At 39.7% G+C, this 14,825-nt stretch overlaps 1 pseudogene; it reads left to right on the top strand.

Moving 5' to 3' along the window:
* Window positions 1-406: 406 nt before the first annotated feature.
* On the top strand, window positions 407-3,983 carry LOC133077645 (carcinoembryonic antigen-related cell adhesion molecule 18-like; annotated as a pseudogene).
* The last annotated feature ends 10,842 nt before the right edge of the window (window positions 3,984-14,825 follow it).

Consider the following 14,825-nt stretch of genomic DNA (forward strand, 5'->3'; position numbering starts at 1 on the left):
ACTCTCTAATGAATTCGTCATTCCTGTTATTGTAGTGTTCTACTCTAGGATTTCTGTGTGATTGTTTGTTTTGGTTGTTTTTATTGCTTTGTTGAACTTCTTGTTTTGTGTGTGCATTGTTTTCCTAATATCTTTTAGCTGTTTACCTGTGTTTTCTTGTAGTTTATTCAATTTTAAGAGTATTCTGAATTCTTTGTCTGACAGTTTATAGATCTCTCTTTAAATCAGTTATTAGAACTTTATTAGTTTCCTTTGGTGGTGTCATATTTACTTAGTTTTTCATGATCCTTGATTCCTTATGGATGTGTCTGCACACTTGAGTACTTCGATTTTCTCTTCCAGGCTTATCAGGTTTGCTTTGGAAGAGACAGATCTTCCCCAGTCAACTCAGTTTAGGTTTCTGGGCATGTCTGCTGGTAGTGTCTTTGGGCAGATGGAACCTGCTATTATGGTCTGTTTTTCTGAGAGACAACTGTTTGAATTCTGAAGATGGAAATGAGTGGGGTGCCACTGGCTGAGAACAGTTGGGTAGAAGTACTGGCTAGGTTCCCTACCCAAATGAGACTGTCAGATGGGCTCTATGGTTGCTTGGATTCTCTGGTCAGGCTTACTGGATGGTCAGGACTGGGTACTACATTCAGTAGTAGACAGAGCTCTGAATTAGCTTCTCTGCCCTGGCAGGGCAACAGGATGGGACCCAGGTCTGTGTGGCTTGTTGTCTGGGGACCTGAATCACGTGAGAGGGTGCACTGAATTCTCTGGTCAGGTGAGGCCACTGGTTTTGCTCTGCTGATGGGGAAATCTACAAGCTGTGCCTCTATTCAAGTGCTACTGTAAGCAGGGCTGTTGAATGGGCTATGCAGCTTCCTGTCTGCTCAGATTCCCTGGTCATGCAGGTTTGAGACTGTATTCAGCAATGAGCAGGGCTATGAATTAGTTTCCCTGCCCAGGCACAGTGGGAGAAGTAGCTCGAAAGCTGGCAAAGCTCTTTATTTTCTTAGCTCAAGCTGACCTGCTCTGCCTGCCCCTCTCTTGGCTTGAGCACCACTTGCAGGTGTTTTCGCCAGCCCCTCTGGTCACATGGGGCCAGGAGGGTAAGAGGTCTTTAACATGGGGTTTTATATTAATGTGAGTTGTGTTTAATGCATCACATTCCTTAGTTGGAGTAAAATATCCTAATATAGCAAATACACAGTCACCTAGAATCTCACTTTCTATAGGTATTTGATTAGGAGTACCCAATGATGATATTTTGCATATCTCTCTTGCCACATCATGTCATGAACTACTATTGTCCTTTTTACCACTGGAAATAGAGTCATTAGTGCCGTTAATAAGATTAGAGAACCAATTCCAGAAAATCCAGAATCAATTACAAAAACTCATCCTTAAGATTCTGTTCCTCTAGAACCACTTCTGGTATCAAAGTCTATATCAGTCAGGGTTCAACTAGAGAAGCAGAATCAGAAGTAGATATATATTAAGACATTTATTTCAAATAATTGGCTTACATGATTGAGGGGGCTGGCTAGGCAAGTCTGAAATCCACAGGACAGGCCATCATGAAGGGCAGGTTGGAACTCTTGGGCATGGGGTGAAGCTGCTGTCCACAAGTGGAATTTATTTGGGGAAGCAGGGTGTGTAGCATAGTGCCTGGAAGGTGCTCAAAAAATAACACCAGTAATTATTACATAAAAGAGGGTAGAGTAGAGGGACAAAAACAGGCTTTTAGAGTCATGGAGTTGATCTTTTTACCAGTCTACCTTCATTATATCTGGTATTGATATATTCCTTTTTAAGTAGGGAAAAGAATGTCTAATGTATAAACCTCCCAACCCCTGTCCTTACTGGGGGGGTCAAGGAAAGCTTGGGTAATAACTAGGATTATTTTCAATTAGATCTTTGACACTGTACCTTGCTGGGTTCTTTGACAGCTCAGTAATGTTTAGAATGGTGGAACCTCACAAAATCAAGGACTCAATTCTTGACCACAAATTTCAGGCACTGATAATAAAGCCCCAGGGATATAGGAGGTAGCTAAGGATCGACTCTTTTCCTCCTTTCTCATCTCCCTAAGACAACAGTATGGTGATTGGGACAGGCTTGAATCCCAATGAGAAAAATCTATCAGATCCTTAGAGGGATGGTTAGGTCCTTTCTTGAATATCTTCACTTCCATTCAGCCTTCCACCCTAGTGATAATCCCATTTGTTTGGGCATTATCTCTATCAATTGACTGTACTCCTTATGTAATCCACAATTTTCTAAGTCTTCTCTAAATCTTCTGCTAGGGACATAAGCTCCTGGATTGTCCCTAACTCAACTCTCCACATTTTTTGCAGTTGACAGTGAGTGTTCACTTGATAGACCCTTCACTTGGCTGTAATATGCCCTCCACATATATCTTGGTCTGTAAAGCTTTCTAGTCATCATTACTGCATGGGACTGACTAGGGAATTAACCAAGGTCATTCTTATTGGTCATGTGACCTTGAACAAGTTACTTAGCCTTTCTGAACTTCTGAGGTGGACATAAAAATTGTACCTAATTCATATATTTGTTACAGGATTAAATGAGTTAATGTAAAGCACTTGGTGCCTGACTTGTTTTAGGTGCTTAGAGATAGTGTGATTATGCTGTTGCTGCTACTGCTGACTACTTCAGCTTTAAAACTTGCACTTGCTTGTTTCTTCATTGACATCAAGCCTTTACCTACAGAGCCCTTTCTCTTTGTCCCATCACCTTTCTTTCTCAGGAGCCCCAATCCTTTGGCTGCCTGAATGTATGTTGAAGAATGGAAAATTCCTGTGGTTTTGTTGTGCTGTGCCTCCCATATTGGGGTGGGGGCCTGAAGGGATAAGGGTGCCAACCTGTTCATAACCAAAAGGCCAATAAAAGTGTCTTCCCAAATGAAATATTGAACTTCATTAAATCTAAGACATCATCAACTGTGAGCCACACCCTTATTTTATGTAATACTAAGAAAGAAATAAGCAACCTTTAGAATTTTAATTTTATACTTATTTATAAGTTATTTTGATGCAGGTCTGTGAAAGGGCATAAGAGGCTTCCTGGTCCCTAGAGAGACCCCTCCACCAGGAGGACCTACGCAGCTCATGGACCTTTCCAGACATAGATGCAGCCTCTGGGGGGAGCTGGTCCTTGTGGCATGGGCCCATGTTCAGCAGTCGGGAAAGCATGTCCATGACAGGTGACTGCTGATCAGGGGATCTCAATTAAGTGACACAGGGAGCTACACTGTGTGGGTAGAAGCCAGCGATGGGACCCAGAGAGCAACTGGCTGGCCTGAGATTCGAGAGTTGGAAATCCCAGGCATCTCAGTCAACATCAGCTCCGTGGGCAGAGAACATGGATTCCGTGGCTGCTGTCTGCCACACCAGTGCCACCAACATCAAGTGGTATGTGAGTTACACACAGGTGTCCAGCTATGACCACATGACAGTCTCCCCAGACAGCAAGACACTTATCATCCAAAGGGTCAGCAGCTACAACTCACCACTTCAGTGTGGGATAGAAATCCTCCCACAGATTATTGAGAGAAGTGAAGTAATCTTTCCGACATTGACCTATGGTCCCTCCAGTGTGCTGATCAGGAGTAAGCCCCGTAACTTCAATGGCATCCTGCCTGCTGAGATGGGCTCCCAGGTGGAGATGGAGTGTATCTCCTATTCCAGACCAGAATTCAAGTACCAGTGGATCCACAATGGCTTCCTCCTGAACTTCTCAGAGAAAAAATCACCCTCCTGAATCTGATCTGGGACCAGATGGGCAGATACAGATATCAGGAAGTCCAGCTCCAGGTGCCCTGGCACAGGACTGTTTTTAGTAAAGGTTTCACCATCTCAGGATCCTTGCTGGTATTTCTCATCATGGTGACAGCAGTGGGCGGTGTCCTCTTCTGTGCATTCCTCATTCATACCCTGAGCAGACATTACTCTACCAGGGCAAATTGGGCTACATGACCATCCACCTCAGACATAGAAGACAAGACCAGATGGGCAAGGAGGGTTCCAACTCCTCCACTTCCTTATCCGACACCATGGGACCATCAGATATGCCCCATCTCAACATTGCCAGGGACAGAGAAATGGAACAACCTATACATGCCCAATAACCAGGAATTGCTTAAATGGGATGCAGCACATGTTGAGTGAATCTGTCATTGTTAGAAACCACGCTGGGGAAAGCCACTTACTGATGCAGGGAATGTTCACAACTTGTTGCCAGGTTAGAAATGCATAATGCAAACCTGCATCTGATAGGATCATATTGTGAAAAGTATAGATTAGTTAATTGATATAGTTGTAATATTACAGTGTGTATGTATGTATGTGTTTTCCAGTTTTATGTGTACACACACACACATATATATACATATATATATACACACATATACACACCTGTGCAAAAATTGTGGAAAATGTTACCTATCAACAGTGCTATCTCAATTTCCTTCTTTTCACTTTACTGTATATTCTGAAGTGGTTTTTTTTTTTCTTCACAAAGTATATAAATTGTTCTTATTATTAGAAAAAAACCCCAATAATGGTAAAACAGCATGAAGTTAAAAAAAAGTTATTTTGACAGAGATTAGGATGGTGGTCACCAGGGGCTGGGGGTGGGGGCACTAAGAAGATGCTGTTTAAGGGTACCAATTTACAACTAGTGGATAAATAAGTTCTGGAAATCTGATGCACAACATAGGGATTATAGTCAACAATACTGTATTACAACTTCAAAATTGCTAAGAGACTAAATCTTAACTATTCTCACTACAGAAAAAGAAATTATAAATATGTGCCATGATAAAGGTGTTAGCTAGCACTACTGTAGTAACCCTGTGGCAATATATAAATGAATCAAACCAACACATTGTACAACTTAAACCGTACAATGTTATATGTCAATTATATCTCCATAAAAAAGGAAAAATATATCTTGAACAACTTTTTTAAAAAGTTATTTTAGACTTATTTAGACATAGAAGCAATGATAATATGAATGGCTATGGCTGAATTCACTCATGTAAGTTGATAGCCACGTCATAAACTGCTGCCTGGGTGATGGTTGATTGTAAGATGCACATGAATTTCAGAGATGCTGAAATGTGAAAAATGAAAAAGTACATCTTAAAGTTAATGAAAGGTATTCTGTTACCCTTCAACCAATCCTCTAGAATGTAGAAACTTCATTTTCTTCATATAGTCACATATCTTTGATATATGAATTTTTGTAAAATAATTTTCCTTTATTCAAGACTTCAGGTGTTTAAATCTTCCTAGCTTTAAGAGAAAATACCTTGGCTGAGGCAAGTGTTTGTTGTTGATTATCATCTCAGACAATAGTAGAGGCTCTGTGATTGAGCTACTAATTTGGTCTTTTTCATTTTATTAGATGGAAAGCGGACTGGAAGTTATATCCCTCCTACAGAGATGTATGCTGTTTGATACTTAGCCGCAATTTCATAACACTTTAAATTTCATCTCAGTGTTGTATAAAGAACAACATTTTGGAGTCAAACAGACTTAGGTTTATATTCTGCTACTTACTAGTCATGTGACTAGGTACATTACTTCACCTTCCTAGGCCTCAGTTGCCTTATCTGTAATCTCATCATAGATTAAATAAATAATGTATATAAAGTGTAAAATGTTTGCCTATAATAGCTGTCCAGTAAACCACTGTTTTGATGGAAATGATGTTCTACTGGAGAGCTGAGAATATGTTCTCTGGAAAGCTGGATGTCAAGCTTGGCAGCAGTGTTGCCAGAGCCTTGCCTGGAGTCAATCTGGCCTGGAAGCACTGTTTTCTTATAGGTCATTCCTCGAGAAATGGTGAGGTGACTTTACTTTTAGGCAAAGACAATTAGTACTAATAGATGCCTTATTGTTCAATGGCAACATTATATCAATCTGGGAGCAAAAGGAAATGTTGGGAATGCAAAAAGAATGGTTTTGATCATTTGAGAAGGATTTTGAAACAGGAATTCTTTACTAAAGGTTAGGAATGGATAAAATTATTCATTCACCCATAAAATATGTATTGAGTACCTTCTCAATGCTAGGTGTTCTGCTAGGTCCTGAGAACACAGTGCCTATGTGTTCTAGTAAAGAATGCAGAAAAGGGCCTGTCCTTGTGAAGCTTATACTGAGGGGAGGAGTTAGGGATATGCAATAAAAAGTAAACAATTTTTAAGACAAGATAATTCCATAATGCTACTTAAGGTTTGGTGGTAAGGGAAGGCTTCTCTGAGATGGTGCCATTTTAGCTGAAACCTGAATGACAAGGAGTGATTTTTCTTATCCTTTGTGTTCATTGAGCTTCTTATATATCTGGATTTACAGTTTTCATCAAATTTGGAAACTTTTTGGCCATTATTTCTTTCCCTCTCCTTTGGAGACTGATTATACACATATTAGGCCTCCTGAAGTCCCATATCTCACTATTGCTCTCATCTTTTCTTTCTTTCTTTGCTTTTTTTAGAGTCTCTCTCTCTCTCTTTTTTTTTTAATTTCTTTTTGGATAGTTTCCATTGCTTTGTCTTCAAGTTCACTAATCTTTTCTTCTGCAACATTTAACCTGTCTTTAATTCCATCCAGTGTATCTATCGTCTCAGATGTTGTAGTTTTTATTTCTAGAATTTCATTTTAAGACTTTTTAATATCTTCCATGTCTCTACTTAATACATTCTACTTTTTCTCTAGGTTTCTGGAAACTGGAGCAATCATGGGGTTCACCTTGTTTGTTCCCCATCTCTCATGCATCACTGTCCTTTATTGCCTGATGGCTAATGTCTTGAGAACTGTTCTTTCATATGCTTTGTCCAGATTTTTAGTTGTTTCAGATAGGTAGGGACTTCCCTGGTGGTCCAGTGGGTGGGACTTCGTACTCCCATTGCAAGGGGCCCGGGTTCGATCCCTGGTTGGGGAACTAGATCCCGCATGCATGCCACAACTAAGAAGTCCACATGCCACAACTAAGGGTCTGCATGCCGCAACTGAGAAGTCCGCATGCCTCAACTAAAGGATACCGCATACCGTAACTAAAATAAACAAAAAAACTGATAGTAGGGTAAATCCAGTCCTTGCTCCATCTTGGCTGAAAGTAGAAGTGTTCTGCCTCTATTATTTACCTCATAATTATTCTCAGGTTTTAAAATGTACAAAAAGGCAACATATTGGTTTTAACCAGTTGCTATCAATAGAAAACACTTTAGAGTCTGATTATACATGTTTTCCTGATGTGTGATAAAGCACATGCCATCTCTTTGGTCTCTGAACTAATCTTTGTTCAGAATCTATTAACAACATAACCATCAAAAACCTCTAATATTTTTCTTCTTTTTTTTTTAATGAAAAAATTCCATTTGTTTTAACCAGTAAGAGAACTCTGCTTCAGAGCCTTTTGGTATTTATTATGCTATTATGGTATCACATTCCCGGGCTGAGCTGCTTGCCAGATGTAGTTATCAAACATTTCTGTGGCATTTTACATGGCCCAAGGACTTTAGACCTCTTATTTTAGTTTTATGTGGGTTGAGGTGGATTTATGTTTTTTTAAAATTGTGGTTAAAGTCTACATAACAAAATTTACCATTTTAACCATTTTTAAGTGTATAATTCAGTGTCATAAAGTACATTCACAATGATGTATAACAATCACCACTATCTATTTCTGAAACTCTTTCATCATCCCAAAGAGACTCTGTACGCATCAAACAATAACTCCCCATTCTCTCCTTCCCCCACCCCCTGGTGATCTTTATTCTACTTTCTGTCTTTATGAATTTGCCTAGTCTAGGTACCTCATATAAGTGGAATCATACATTTGTCCTTTAGTATCTGGCTTATTTCACTTAGAATAATACTTAAGGTTCATATTGTAGCATGAATGAGAATTTTATTTCTCCTTAAGGCTGAATAATATTCCCTTGTATGTATATAACACATTTTGTTTATTCATCTGTTGATGGACACTTGGGTTGTTTCTACCTTTTGGCTATTGTGAATAATGCTGCTGGGAACATTAGTATACAAGTATCTACTTTCAGTTCTTTTGGGTATGTGCCTAGGAGTGGAATTGCTGGATCATATGGTAATTTTATGTTTAATTTTTGAGAAATCACCCAACTGTTTTACATAATGGCTGCACCATATTACATTCCCACCAGCAATGCACAAAGGTGCCAATTTCTGCACATCCTTACCAACACTTGTTTTTCTTCTTTTCTTTCTCTCTTCCTTCCTCCTTCATTTTTTTAAAAAAATAGTACCCATTCTAATGGGTGTGCAGTGGTATCTCATTGTGGTTTTGATTTTTATTTCCCTAATGACTAGTGATATTGAACACTTTTTCATGTGCTTACTGGCTATTGTATATTTATTCACATCCTTTGCCCATTTTTGAATTGGGTTGTTTGGTTTTTGCAGGAGAGCTGTAAGCCCAAATCTATCTGTTCTTCAAAGATCTTCTGGGAGTTTAGATATTCATTTGGTATTTTATATCTAACATATCTAGAAAATGCTCCACAGAAAATTTTTCCATGTTTCTATGACAGTGGTGTGACATATGTGGCAGATCTTTCTTTGTAATAGATGAAGCAGACAGTGATTCCAAGTTGCTTCCCACGTATCTGGGCTGTTTTCAGTGTTCTCCTTTTGTTTCTATATGGCAAACTTCCAGAAAAGAATGGTTGACTAGACTAATTGGAAGTGATTTGTGTGTGAGACTCCCAAGTCTCCAGTTATAGACCTGTTAGACTTCACTTTTCTTTGGGTTGGAAAATTTTATCTCAGTGAAATACAAAACATAAACAAAACAAACGAAAACACCTTCACTCTTCAGTTGCTAATTAGACTTGCAGATGAGAAATTCACTTTCGAAATTTCACACGTCATTATTGAGAGCATCTGCTTCTGCTCCAGCAAAGGCAGCTCTGACACAAGTTTGCCAGGCGCCTCTTTTAACTCAAAAGCTACAACCCGAGAGCTATATAAATTTGGTGCTAAATATATTGATAAATGTAACTAACTTCTGACCTTCATCAGGAAGCTCAGGGTTAAAAGTTTTAAGTGTGATTTTGAGGCTGTAGAAATATAAAGCACACTTAAAAATGTCAAACATGTTTGTAACAAAAGAATCAGTTGAACACATCTGAGTTTGTTTATACATTTGTTTATGTCTTTTATGGTAGTGCCAGCATTTGAGTGCAAATAAAAGGAACAATAGCAGAAACAATAGAAAAGAACTACCATTTATGGAGTACTCACTATGTCCCAGGCACCATGCCAAATGCTTTCCATGTATGATTGTGTTTAATAATTACAAATCAGGAAAATGAAGCTCAAAGATTCAAGAAAGTTGCTCAGATCACATACTTGGGAAGTGGCAGAGACTGTATACAAAGCCAGGTCAGTGTGACTCCAACTTCATAACAGAAATACAACATCTTGTTGGATGGAGGAGAAACAGGGAAATACATTTCAAATAGCTTAATATTATTGCGACTGGCTGAAGGCAGCATAGACATCATCTAGAAGATAGTAGGAGATTTAAGTAGACAGAACATGTTTTTTTTTAAACTGTGTTGGGTATGTTACATAGAAATGCAGAAAGCCAGGCTTCCCTGGTGATGCAGTGGTTAAGAATCCGCCTGCCATTGCAGGGGACACGGGTCCAAGCCCTGATCCAGGAAGATCCCACATGCCACGAAGCAACTAAGCCCATGCGCCACAACTACTGAGCCTGTGCTCTAGAGCCCGCGAGCCACAAATACTGAGCCCGCGTGCCTAGAGCCTGTGCTCCACAAGAAGAGAAGCCACCACAATGAGAAGGCCGCGCACCACAATGAAGAGTAGCCCCCGCTCGCCTCAACTAGAGAATGCCCGCATGCAGCAATGAAGACCCAACACAGCCAAAAAAAAAATTAAAACAAAAATGCAGAAAGCCAAGTGCTCATCTTAACCTTCCTGATTGATGCTGGTATCTTCTTTAAGTGTGTTGCAGTTTTTCTTTTCGTATTCAAATTTTGGATTAAAATATTTTGTTTACGTTTTGATTGGCTTTTATATTGACTATTATGCTGTCCTCATTGGCCTTACCACCTCTTTCTGAACAAAATGCTAATTCAAAAGTTTCCTTTCCTAAGAGTTCTTACCATGCCCCCATCTTTCAATTCTAAGCCTCGACTGCTTCCCTAACCCTGTCTAATGGATTCCGTTTCTTCATCTGAGGTTTGAAAGTCTCCAGTTAATCTACCTTTGCCTATATTATAGTTCTTGGTTCTTGACAACCATACTTTTGAGACTTTTGTCTTGTACTTTCTCACTTGTGGCCTTTTTTGTTTTTTTTGGCTTTTTTCTACCCTGTCTTTTTGAATTTATGGGAATTCATGGCCTTCTCTGTAGGTTGAAACCTAAAGACTGTCTCCAGAATCTCTCTTACTAGACCAATTTTCAACTTTCTAGAATGGAAAAACCAGTTGTTTCGAATTGATCAGAAATCTACTCTTGGATCAGTCAGTCATGACCAGTTGAGTAGGGACCAGAATCCCATAGTACAGACATGGATGCTGGGAGTCTACTGACTTTGTTAGGGGCTTTCCTGGAAAAGGCAGAATGTTTACTAGCCAGGTACTTATCCAAGAGGTACCTTCTTCACTCTGTAGACCAGGGCACTGGAAAAAGTTATGATATCCTTGTAAACAAGATGGAGAAACATGAGCTGAATCCTGGGGAATTGGGTGCAATTGTAAGTAACTGAACAATCACATCCAAAGAAGGTGTACTGATGTTAGCCTGAAGGCAGGTCATTAGTGATGAGCTGAAAGGCTCTGCTCACCCTGCCTGGATTTTAACGTTTCTTTCAGTGATTCAGATGAGCTATCCCTAGAATGCAAGTGCCCACAGGAACAGAGGCTATGGCCCTGGCTTCCTTGGTGATATCAGGGCACATTAAGAAAGTGATAGCCATTTGCCATTTTCTGGCCACCCTCAACTCCCCTTCCTGAGCATACTACCCCTCAGTCGTGATGGGAATCCCATTGGAGCTCCCCGGGAAATGAGTGATGCAAAGATGGGAAAATAGCTGGAGTTCACTCATCCCTCCCCTCCCACTCCCAGCCTTTCCTCTATACTTTTCTCCTGGGACTCCATTTACTGAACCTTGGACTTTCGGATTTTATCTGTTCTTTCACATTTTCTCTCTTTTTATCCTATGCTCTAGGAGATTTCCTCTACTTTATGTTATGATTTGTGAACATTTTATTTCTGCTATCATATTTTAAATCTCTAATTGCTTCTCTGATTATTCTTTTTTCAAATCAACATCTTCTTCATAAAAATCTTTCTTAAACCTCTTTGAGTCAAGTTTTCTTCTATTCCCTGATTATTTTTGTTTTCACCAGAATTTGTTTTTCATGTTTATATATCTTGGTCTTTCTCTTTCAAGCTGCTGGATCTGCTAATATCTTGGTGATCTTTGCTTGTCTGGTCATATTTAAGAAAGAAGGTCCATGCAATTGGAGTGACATCTCTCCAGTGATAATTCTGACTGGGTGCTCTGGACATGGTGGGGGAGGTGAGTGGGAACTCATTTTTAGGCTGAGCCCACCTGATGGCCAGAATGAGAACTTTACTGTGAGATATGAAGTTGATGACTAAAAACCTTAGATTCTCCAATATGGAGAATTGTTTAATTTCTTTAAAGAAGAGCTATCAGGAACGTGTTTGTTTACTTTTGCCTGAGGATAAATTCCAGCTGCCTGTACTTACTGGGTATGAGGGAGGGACTGGAGGGTGGAAGCAGGTGGTGGAGAAAAGCAGGTGGGTACAGTTGATCCACCTTCAGAGCTTGCCCGGTTCTCCAGGCTGACTGGCAGCCCTCCTCTGCAGCCCTTATAGCTTGTCCTGGGCTGGCTGTCTAAGGCATCCTTTACCTGTTAACCCTCTTCCATCAACTTTCTGGCTTCCAGATATATGCTAACTATCTCATCCCCAAGTAATACCTCCTTACTCTGTTCTCCTTCAGGTATGGGTTTATTCCTTTGTGTACTTCTGTTCCTTTAGTACAAAGAGTCAAGGCAGAGAGCGCATGTCTGGTTCATTAATAAAAAGCAACAATACACATTTACTTTTTATTATCCCACAAATAATATTTCTAGCAAAAGTACTATAAATTAATGTAATGGTTACATTAAAATAAATAAATTATTTTTTATTGCTTAAAAAGTGTACAAGTAATATATAAAAACATGCTCCTTATAAAAATGCAAATACAAAATCATGTAGAATATAAAGGGAAATTGGCTGTTCCCTTCTTTTTTTCCCCAATGCAATTCTGCTCTTTTCCCAGGAAGTAACTGCTGTTAATAACTAGGTATATATCCTTGACTATTGCTAATGTATTTATATATCTGTATCCGTTTGGTTATCAGGCTGTTTGTCTTTTTTATTTAGATAGATCAAGTTTTATATGTTGTTTTGTGAATTTTAACTTGACCATATGTCTTGGATAGCTTTTCATGGCAGTAGATGTAGAGCTATCATTCTTTCCCCTACCAGTTGACATCTAAGTAGTTTGTAGTTTTTCTTTTTCAGAAAGGCAAAATCTATTACTTTCCTGTTTCATTGTCCCTTAGCATGCTTTCCACTCAAATTGAGAAATCCTTGTCATATCTGTAAAGAATCCCAGTGGATTAAACTGAAAAAACCTGACTGAATGAAATATAGCAAGTTGAACAGATCATAATATATGATAATATTTAGAGGTACAGTACTAAAACTTCTTTATTAAAATTCATATTATCTTACCCCAGTTAATGAATGGGACAGAATCAGATCACATTTATTTTGATCAGAGTTAAGGAGGCAAACCAGCTTGCGTGTCATCTCTCAAACATACTAATAACAAATGCCCAGGTTTAAAACGTTCTTGTTTTTTTCCTACTGTTCTTTTCCTACTATTTCCTCCCATTTTTCTTAGTTTATTCACCATGCTCTAAGCTCTTGATTTATTGTTCATTCTTTTTGTTACAGGTCTTGAAACTGGCATCAGTTTAACCTCAAGAGAATCATCAGAGTGTTAATTTCCAAATGAATCCTCCTTCTAACAATGGTAAGAATATCTATGACAAAAATACACATTTTGGGGACCCAGATCCACACCTGCCCTGGAGAAAGGTCACATTCTCCACTTTTGAAGAGCAGAAATCCTTCTGCATGGCCAGTTCTGGCAGGTCCTTATGTTGTTCCACACCAAAAGGTTTTGAGAGTTCTATGCCTGGTTAGCACTGACTTTCTTGGCTCTGTGGCAGAATGACACCCCCCCCACCCTCACCCAAGTTTTCACATTTCTTCATCTATAGGAACCTGGTGCTCCCTGGCATCCCCTCTGTAAGGTTGGATCAGAACTCCAGCTTACACTCTGCTTTTAACAAATTCACCAAGCACTAAACTATGTTTAGGCACTGTTGTATTAGACATTTCACATTCATTATCTCATTTAATCCTCAAAGCAATCCCACGTATTAGCTTTAGAGAGGTTAAGGTACTTGCTTAAAGTCACACAGTAAGTGGTAGAGCTGGGCTTCAAACCTGGGCCTGCCTAGCACCAAAGCTTGAGCTCTGACCTCTGTGCTACGCATTCACCACTCAGCCAATGAACCCTCATGAGCACGTGAGAAGAGAAACTTGAAGGCCCTACCTACTAGGTGAGTGGCTGGGAGGTTAGATGATGGCCCCCCAAAAGGTATTCACCTCCTCATCCCTGGAACCTGTGCATGTTACTTTATATGGTGAAAAAGGACTTTGCAAATGTGATTAAGTTAAGAACCTTGAGATGGGAAGATTATCCTGTACTATCCAGGTGGGATCTAAATACAGTCACATATATCATCATAAAAGGGAGGCAGGGGATCTGACACAACACAGAAGAGTTGGTAAGGCAGTGTGATCGTGGAGGAGGAGACTGCAGTGATCGGCCACAAACCAAGAAATGCCAGCTGCTACCAGAAGCTGGAAAAGGCAAGGAATGATTTTCCCCTGGAGCCTCCGGAGAAAGCACAGCCCTGTTGACACCTGGTTTGGCCCAGTGATACTGGTTTCAGACTTCTGGCCGTCAGAACTGTGAGAGAATATGTTTCTGTTCTTTTAAGTCACTAAGTTTGTGGTAATTTGTTATGGCAATCACAGGTGACTTTGTGATCTCTCTAGGCCAGTTTCCTTATCTGTAAAATGAGGATATTAGTGGTAATACCTAGGTAGATGCTCCAGAGAGCTATTATCACTCGCAGCGTCTGAGAGGAATATGTATGGGGTGCTTCGGGAGCACATGGGAAGGAAGGGCAATTAACCCAGCCTCTAGTTCATAAATGCACATGACCATCCAGTAAGGTTAACAAAGAAGTTGAAATTAATTAAAAATGACAGTATATGGCATTTATTGACCAAATGACAGTTCACAAAACAATCTCCACCCTTAATTTCTAAGAGTGACTGCAACCACCAGAGAAACTTTTCAGGTGGTAACTCATTACCTCGTGGATGCCCAGCAACTTTATTTTTCTGGAGGTGATTCTGAATGGTCATTCCAGGACACATTAATTAATGAACCATAAAAATAAACACTGCAACTGGAAACTGGAAGTGTAAATTCAGTTGCCTATTAGGAATGTAATCTGTGACCATCACACTTTGTCCATAGAAATAAGCAGAGGGAGTGCTGGACTTGTCTAGGGGACTGCTTCCCAGGCATGTAAGGATTATTTCTCCCTGAGGGCTGGACTGAAGCCGGGCCAGAGAGTTTGC

This window comes from Eubalaena glacialis, chromosome 18 (genome assembly GCF_028564815.1).
Source record: "Eubalaena glacialis isolate mEubGla1 chromosome 18, mEubGla1.1.hap2.+ XY, whole genome shotgun sequence".
Lineage (NCBI taxonomy): Eukaryota > Metazoa > Chordata > Mammalia > Artiodactyla > Balaenidae > Eubalaena > Eubalaena glacialis.